The following is an 8,485-nucleotide window of genomic DNA, read 5'->3' as shown; positions in this document are numbered from 1 at the left end:
TCTCTCTCTCTCTCTCTCTCTCTCTCTCCCCGCCAATGCCTCACTAATTGTCAAAATTATCTAAATTCCTGTAAAATAAAGCAATATATTTGCTTAAACAGGTACGGATCCCTTAAGGTCTCTCTCTCTCTCTCTCTCTCTCTCTCTCTCTCTCTCTCTCTCTCTCTCTCTCTCTCTCTCTCTCTCGTCATCGTTTTTCTCAAAAGTGAAAACAGGTCGCATTCCTCCTACAGGTATATCAGCAAGATTATGAATAAATGGTTTGAAAACGCGCATTCATCATGAGGCATTAAGGTTTTTTTTTTTGCTAAGCAATAAAGGGTGAGGCACCCGAGCAAACAACTGATTTCCAGAAATGTTTTCGTATGCAACCATCAGCACTAATCAAACAGTCAAACCGATTTTAATTTTGATTAGTAGCTGTAGATACAAAAAATTCTTTGGCGTATTTAAAAAGAAAATTGGAGCTTTAGTTTTGAAATGCTGGTTGTTTTGGGTGTTCAGGATCTAAGTTAATCACCTCGACCATGTAGGTATTTCAGGGCTGCTTAATAGTGGTACGTTCGGCAAGACAAGAGAATCTCATTTCTTTACCTTATGTATACAAGACCTTTTTTGTAGAGTGGGTCTTTTTTGTACAGTACCCACTCACTTGTGGCTGTTTAACTATTGTATTTCTGCTTATAGAGAAGTAGGTTAGAGTTAACATTATTTAATATTAACGTGCAGTGTTTATTGTTTATGAAGTAATTTGTCTTCCTATATGTGAAGTTTCTTTTAACTTTCTTATGAATTATTATGAAATGAACAAATTTACCACGTCACAATCATATTTCTGTTGGAAATGGCATATATTTCCTGTAATGAAATAGACTGCATATTTCAAGAGAGTTGTCATCCACCAACCGCCCACCTCTCTCTCTCTCTCTCTCTCTCTCTCTCTCTCTCTCTCTCTCTCTCTCTCTCTCTCTCTCTCTCTCTCTCTCTCTCTCTCTCTCTCTCTCTCTCAGTATTGTAGGCTATGTGGTGTATAAAGATGACTTACAAAAAATCAGTCTAACCTACAAACTAGTTCAAACCACTTGTATTTCCAAGAAGTGGCTTGTTTGTCTTCAGTCTCAATGTTATGCACGCATAGCTGAATTAATATCTTCCATTTAGGTTAGCGAAATTGATAAAAAGTAGTGCGTATTTCATGTGCTCCTGAGTTATCTATTCAAGTTTTGCTAGAAAATGAGTTACGTAGTGACAAAAGTTAGTTGACAATTTGCCCACCAGATGTCACAGGGGTAGCTGTCAACAAACACTGGTAAGGGTTAGAACCGACTCGCCTTACATGTCGTAATTTGTTACTAATTACTGAATCAGTAGCCTAGGTAATAAGATCACGCCTCTTGGAGAGATAATTATGTCATCCCACCTACCTTTTGTTTGTTAATGTTGGCCTACTTTGCCTGAATCCGTATCTACAGTTGTAAGTCACGAACTGTCTCCTCGAAGTTTTATTCTCGTGATGAACCTAATTGACAGTGACTCATCATTTTTATGGATTGGAAATCATTAATTGTGAATATATGTTTAGGAAATGAAAATTTTTCACCAAAAAGTGGGATAATGTATGCACTGGTAACTACTTTGGACAGGCTAGTCGGTCCTGAGCAGTACGTGTCCAAGGCCCGCTTGGGAATAGGCTATACTGTACTGTACGAAGTTCCTGAAAAACGGCAAAACCGGACTGGTAGACTGGTAGGACATAGGATAGACAACTGCCGTACGTTTGTAACCGATGTATATTCTCTTACACGTAAGCTTTGTAAGTAGTCCTGGCCTAATAACTCCGAGGCGGCGATTTCCTTCTAACTTGACAGTAATTCTAAGTACTAGCTCCGTGCCTGTTTTTACCTTGGAAACTGGTTTTTTCTACACTTTTAGGGCTTCTGATACTGGCGGTGAGTTTGTTTTCGGCCAACTGTTAGTTGCCCCTTAACTCTACTCAACAGTAAAGGGGGACTGTGGGAATTTGGGGTTTTGGGTGGGGGAGAACACAGAAATGGAGCGGACATGTTTACATTGGAGAGGTGCCCTCTGGAGGGGAAAAATGAGAGGGCAGCCATTCGCCCACAGGAGGAAGTTGATTGCACTTCGCCGTGTTTAGTACTGGCATCGGGGGGATGGAATGTCCCTTTGCCATGTTTAGTACTGGCCGGGGATTACCCATACGTTAACAAGTTATTGCACTTGCCGGACAGGATATGAACCGCTCCAAACAGACATAGGCCTACCTGTGCTCTGTCTTGTGAAGATCGCGTATGGAAACCCCATGTTGGATGGACTTCAGGGGTTAATTACAGGTTAATTACATTCATGCAGTAAAAATTGAAGGTAGATCCATAATTAGCCACCAAAAAACTGTAGAAAAACCCCAAATTCCCACAGTCCCCCTTTACCGTTGAGTAGAGTTAGGGGGCAAATAACAGTTGGCCAACAACAAACAAACTCACTGCCAGTATCAGAAGACCTAAAAGTGTAGAAAAAACCAGTTTCCAAGGTAAAAACAGGCACAGAGCTAGTACTTAGGATTACCAACAGATGCAATAGTAAAACTAAAGACTAGACTACTAGCCTAGGCCTACCACAGCTCGGTTTCTGCCAATCGCAGATCAGAATATTTACCGCCTCTTGGTCTATTTTTGCTTTTGATTATGTAGTGGCTTACAAGTGACCAATATGTGATAGAGCTCTATAGCCTACATAATTGTGTAGAGCTCCTCAAAACTAACATTTTGAACTCCAATACCAAGAGCCGCAAACCAAAAATTACTTATATAATGAATTTACTTAAAAAACCCCCGAAATTCTACTCTTCTGTAAATATTCAAACTTTTTTAGTCTCAACTTCATCTTACCCCCACCTGAAATCGCTCCTGTGCATGCATTTGTACATGTTCGTTGCAGACTGTCTGGCTGAAATTCAGCCCACGCATTCAAATTATCCAATGAATGCAGTTATTTCCAATAGGCGGTTTTTTTAAGTCCCTCCCAGACTATTGAATTCCCCCAATGAATTTGAATGATTTCCGATGACAAGATACTATTTGCAGTATATTATGTCACATGACTTTCTTAGCCAATTATACTGCATTATCTAAAACACATCATTATGCTTGTGTTGCGCTTTCATTGGAATATTTAGATCTTTAGTCTTAAGTGTGGTTATTGTAGAGGCAACTTGGAATGGTTGTCCTTATGATCAGTGGGTCCATTCACAATTTTTATTCAAAAAGTGAAGATTTGTTTGAGTATTTGCAGGCTCACAGAGTTTTGCCCAAGGGAGTAATTTGCCCTAATTACTACGATATGAAATTGTAACCTATACTTTTTAAAAGAGCTCTTCATCAAATTATGACTTATGAGGCAAGACAATACCGCCCCCTACCCATAGCTGATACGGCAAAATTGTAACCAGTAAACACCCCTATGTTACGTGGCATTATTTTATATTTGTAACAAAATTTTACCCATTTTTAAAGAGCTCTTCATCAAATTATGATTATAAGACAATAACCCCCCCCACCCTCCGTGGCTAAATACGGCAAAATTGTAACCTGTAAATACCACTATGTTACGAAGCCATGAGCAAAATGTGAATTAAAATGGTGACATACAGACACTTCACTGTCACGTACTGATGAGTTGTGTTATTTCACAGAATGTAAGCATTGTTCGAGAGTTGTACTGTCGTTACACACAGCCATGATTAATGATTTCGTAAGAGTTTTTACACCACACTGGATAACGGAATAGTTTTTCTGGTGTATTTTCATGTGTTTTCAACGAATTTGATGTAGATTGTCAGAAATCCATATTTTTGGGTTATGGTTCAAAAACCCTCAACTCCAACACTGTGGATTTCTGAGTCATCTCCATCAGATTCGTTGAAAACGCATGGAAATACACCAGAAAACTGTTCTGTTATCCAATGTGGTGTATTGGCAACTTTTCAATGTTTGTCTTTTGTTTGTTTATATTTTCAGTCTTCTGTTTGTGCTTTTAGACTCATCCCCAAGGTACTGGTACTGAACACAGCACCTATTTTGCGGGTAAACTGGTAGTTACTGAATCTAGAAGGGTGCGTTAGTAGTCTTCAGTTTTACAGATAAAACATAGGATAGTTTACTGCCATACATTTGTGATAAATTTTCTTGTAAAATTGTAGGCTTGCTAAATAGCCTAGGCCTAAGCAAAGGAAGGCAGAGTTCCAAGACAAGCTTTATGCTCTGATTAGCAAAGTCTACCTTATACAACTACGTTAAATGTTACCTTGGCTACTTGGCTTATTTTTTCCTCCAGTAGACCTTGGATAGATAGTGTATTGGCTAATGTCAAGCTATTTGTTACTGTAGAAACATAATGTTAATATTTCTTGATGTATTCAAGGCCTAGGCTAATGCTCCTAGCCTGATTTTTTCATGTTGATCTACAGTAATGTCATGGGAGTGGAGCTCCCGATGAGATTTTGTCCAAGGGATTGGGGTTGACAATGGCTTGTGTATCTAGAATGCCTTCTGCTATTTTCACCAGAAAGTGTGGGTATGTTGGAAATGCAGAAACCAGTTCATAATCACTTTTTATTTGGTGCAGACAAGTAACTCATCCCTTATTATTTTTTTTTTACATATATTTGTTTCGGGAATAAATAATTGTTCCTACGCAAATACAAACCCTTGGTCCTTTACTTATATGGGGATTGCTTTTGGCAAAGCTGAACTGGCCGCTAAAGACTTAACAAGGCATTGTGGTGGTATTGCTACCGGCCGGGTAGTTGGTTGGTAACAGTGGAGAACCCACGATACCAACCTCCCTGCGTCACGCATTCACTTTACTTTCCGGCCTCGTCTGATGCGGACGTGTTTTCCTGCTCTCTGCTCAGACCTTCCTGGATGCTAAAGCTTCACCTTTTTCACGGTGTGTTTGTTCCTTTTTTTCTTTTGCTTGTTACTTCAGTATAACTGTGCTTATTTGTAATTATGGACGATCTATTACAAACCATGATTTGGATAAGCCTGTGCGCCGGGTATGTCCTGGTAAGGATAAGAAATGTGGTGCTTTCCGCTGTAGTGCGGGTTCGGATTCTCACTCCCTTTGCTTAAAATGTAGGAAAGGGAGCAAGGACCCCCCTGATTGTACTGTTGATGAACCTTGCGATGAGTGTAGGCTTTGTTCCCCCGAGCAGTGGGATAGGTACTCTCGGAGGCCTAGATACAAGCGTAAGGAGACTAAGGCGTCGGAGGGGCTGTCTTCAGCTCCTTCGACTCTGACGGTTGCTAATCCTTCACAATCGTATCTGAGCCCCTAAGACCTTCCCTTGCTGCCTATTCACAGCGCTGAATCAGTCTCCCTGTCCCCTGTATCTGCATCCGCAGTCACAGAGGAGGCGAGATCAGTGGACCTAGCCTACACTCCTCTCAGTTCTCCCCCTCACCCAGAGTCACTGATCCCTGGGTTAGGGGGGGCCCCATACCTGCCTATGTCTTCCACAGGGTTGGTGTATGTGCCGGATTTAAGTCAGGCGTGGGGATCGCTCGGGATGGTTAGCAGCCCTGAACTTCCTTTGCTCCTCGAGCATATCAACTCTGCTGTGTGGGCGAGAATGCTGCTCCCTCCCCCCACTACCCACACGGGCATCGCTGAAGGCACCGTCTCATACGGGAGACCGGGCAATCTCGACTCCTGTAGCAAGCTCGAGTGCGGAACGGTAGAAGGGGAAGAGCCTTCAGGCTTCTCCTCCACCCTAAACTGTCATCCATGCCCAAGTCGGACAAAGGATCGTTGGGGAAGGTGCCTAAAGACGTCTCGTCTCCGAAGGCGTCGGGAGGAACCAGTAAGGGGTCCCTGCAGCCTTCTTCATCTGTTTTGGCATCGAAAAAGGCTGGAACACGCCCGGATGGTAGGGACAGCGGTCTCCAGTCGGCAGTCCGCACCCCTACGTTGGTCTCCTTTGCACACTCCAGTTTGGAGGATCGTCCAGCGTCGGAGCGTGGACCGGCTGTGAGGAGGCCGTCCCCTGATCGTCAAGACAGTCGCTCGCCCAGACAAGTAAGTCTATCTAGGCCCTCTCACAAGACTCCGCCGCAGGTTGGCGATCGTGAGGGGTCCGTGGCCTCCACTGGTTATACCAGCAGACGCGATGGTAGTGTTTGCTCTGCCTCTCCCGCCCCTCAATTTCCTCAGGATTCTCCGGGAGGAAACAGGGAGTCGGTAGGATTGCTGGGACTGAGACCCTTGTGCAGTCAGCATCAGGGGCATCCGGTCCTTCCTCACTCCAAGCGAGCGAGAGGTCGTACGCCTCTGTTGTACGAGGCAGAGAGACGGGGTCTGTCTCGGGCTCTCCTGCGGGTGGGGCCTTTCTGGAGGACCGTCTCTCGGAAGGTCAGAGACGGAAGGTCCAATTCCGAGAGACCCGGACACTCCGGAAATGCAGAGGGCTTTTGTCGAGATCGTTGCGCTGATCTTTCAGCACAATGGTCTGGAGGAACCACTTCCAACTCCCTTGGAAGAGCGATCGCCCAGGTTGGAGGAGTTTTACGCTTCCAAGAGGGAGCCCAAACCCTCCCTTGGTCTACCGTGGTCTCCCTTGGCGGATAGCGTCCTCAAGCAGGTGAACAACTTGGTCTCCGGACCATTGTCTTCTCTTTGCTCGACTCACTTCACCAAACTGTTGCCTCCCCCTCTCCCGAGACAGAAGAGGTACTACGTGCCTTTGGAGGGAGCACTGCAGCAGAAGGTCGTGGAACCGGAGCTAACTCGTCTAGCTCCTGGGGCCACTTCAGCATAGCTAATGGGTAGCCTGCGCTTCTCACGCAAGCTGAGCTGAACGCCTTGGACGGTACGGCTCTGTCTGCCCTCCAAGCGATCTCCTGGCTCGACAACTGGGCCTTCGCGTTGTCAAGAATTGCATCTTCATCTGGCGCTCAGACCAAAGACTTGACCTTCAGGAGTCTTTACCACCACCAGACGGCAAACCTGGTACTGAAGAGAAAGGATGCGGTGTTGTCCCGGATCTACAGATCAGTGGGCGCCGAAGCTGCAGTCTCCCTGCGCAATGGACCCATCCTGGACGCCACCTCCCTCTTCCCCAGGGGAGAGGCGGATGCTGCAGTGGACAAGAGAAAGGCTGACGAGTGCGACCATCTTGTCCACCAGGCAGCGACGAAAGGCGTCGCACAGCCTTCTCGTCGTGCGGCCCGGACCGTGAGCCAGGCTAGCACCCCAGCCCCGAAGAAGTCTGGTGCTTTGGCGGACGCTCGGGGGAAAGTCCAGACCTCTTCTTCTTCGCCTCCACGGAAGGAACCGCAGGGTCCCTTTCGCCAGCCTGTCCCCTACAAGAGGAAAGGTAAGGGGAAGAAGAAGATGGGGGGAGCTCACTAGGGAAGGCGAGCCCCCTCAGATGCTGCCGTCAGTGGGGGGGTGCCTATCAAGCCACTGGGCAATTTGGCAGCGATACGGAGCAGAGACCTGGGTAGTGGATGTCCTCCGGGAGGGATATTCTCTATCCTTCAAGTCAGCACCTCCCCTCACTGACACACCGGTCCAGTTCCCATCTTACCTTTCCCATCTTACCTTCAAGACCCCCAGAAGAAACAGGCCCTACTTTGGGAGGTCGAAACTGTGTTGAGCAAGGGAGCCATCGAAGTCATCGAGGATTGGTCCCCGGGCTTCTACAACAGGATCTTTCTCGTGGAGAAAGCTTCCGGCGGGTGGTGGCCAGTGATCGACCTCTCTCCCCTGAATCGTTTCATTTGCCAGACACGGTTCAAGATGGAGATGGTGCAAACAGTACTGTCAGACATCAGGGAGGGCGACTTCATGCTGACGATCGACTTGATGGACGCGTACTTCCAGGTACCGGTTCATCCATCATCTCGTCAATATCTTCGCTTTGTCCTCAACGGAGTGGTCTACCAAATCAAGGTACTGTGTTTCGGGCTGTCAACCGCTCCACAGGTGTTCACGAGAGTGTTCACCCTGGTTTCAGTTTGGGCCATGGCTTGCAGTTGCTACAGGACAGAGATCACCTCCTCGGGTTGTGTCGCAAACTAGATGTTGTGAACAACTTCCAGAAGTCAGATCTCATTCCCAAACAGAGGACTCAGTATCTGGGCATGCTGATCGACACGGCAGCAAGCAGTGTCTTTCCTTCACAGGCTCGGATCAGCTTGTTCAAAAAGGTGGCAAGGCAGTTCCTAGCGAAACAGGACCAGCCAGCTCAACAGTGGCAAGTCGTGATCGGTCACCTGTTGTCATTGGAGAAGCTCGTTCCACACGGTCGGCTCCACCTTCGGTCTCTCCAGTGGAGAGAGACTGAAGGACTTCTGGGATCAGTCTCGGGAGCCCCAGTCGGTTCTCGTTCCCATCTCTCAGGAGGTGAGGAACGATCTCGACTGGTGGATGGACAACAGGAACTCTGCATAGGGACACCTCTGTC

The 8,485-nt window shown here is 46.3% G+C and overlaps 1 protein-coding gene across 1 annotated transcript in view; it reads left to right on the top strand.

Annotated features, from left to right (window-relative positions):
* The first annotated feature begins 1,162 nt into the window (after nt 1-1,162).
* Nucleotides 1,163-8,485, top strand: part of LOC136836115 (E3 ubiquitin-protein ligase RNF34-like) — a 99,235-nt gene continuing 91,912 nt past the window's right edge. The window contains exon 1 of the mRNA XM_067100106.1: nt 1,163-1,309. The gene's annotated coding sequence lies outside the window, so the exon portion shown is untranslated. The remainder of the gene's footprint in view (nt 1,310-8,485) is intronic.

The sequence above is a fragment of the Macrobrachium rosenbergii genome, chromosome 56 (genome assembly GCF_040412425.1).
Source record: "Macrobrachium rosenbergii isolate ZJJX-2024 chromosome 56, ASM4041242v1, whole genome shotgun sequence".
Lineage (NCBI taxonomy): Eukaryota > Metazoa > Arthropoda > Malacostraca > Decapoda > Palaemonidae > Macrobrachium > Macrobrachium rosenbergii.
The sequence above is the reverse complement of the archived record's forward strand: the minus strand, read 5'-3'. Positions and strand labels throughout refer to the sequence as shown.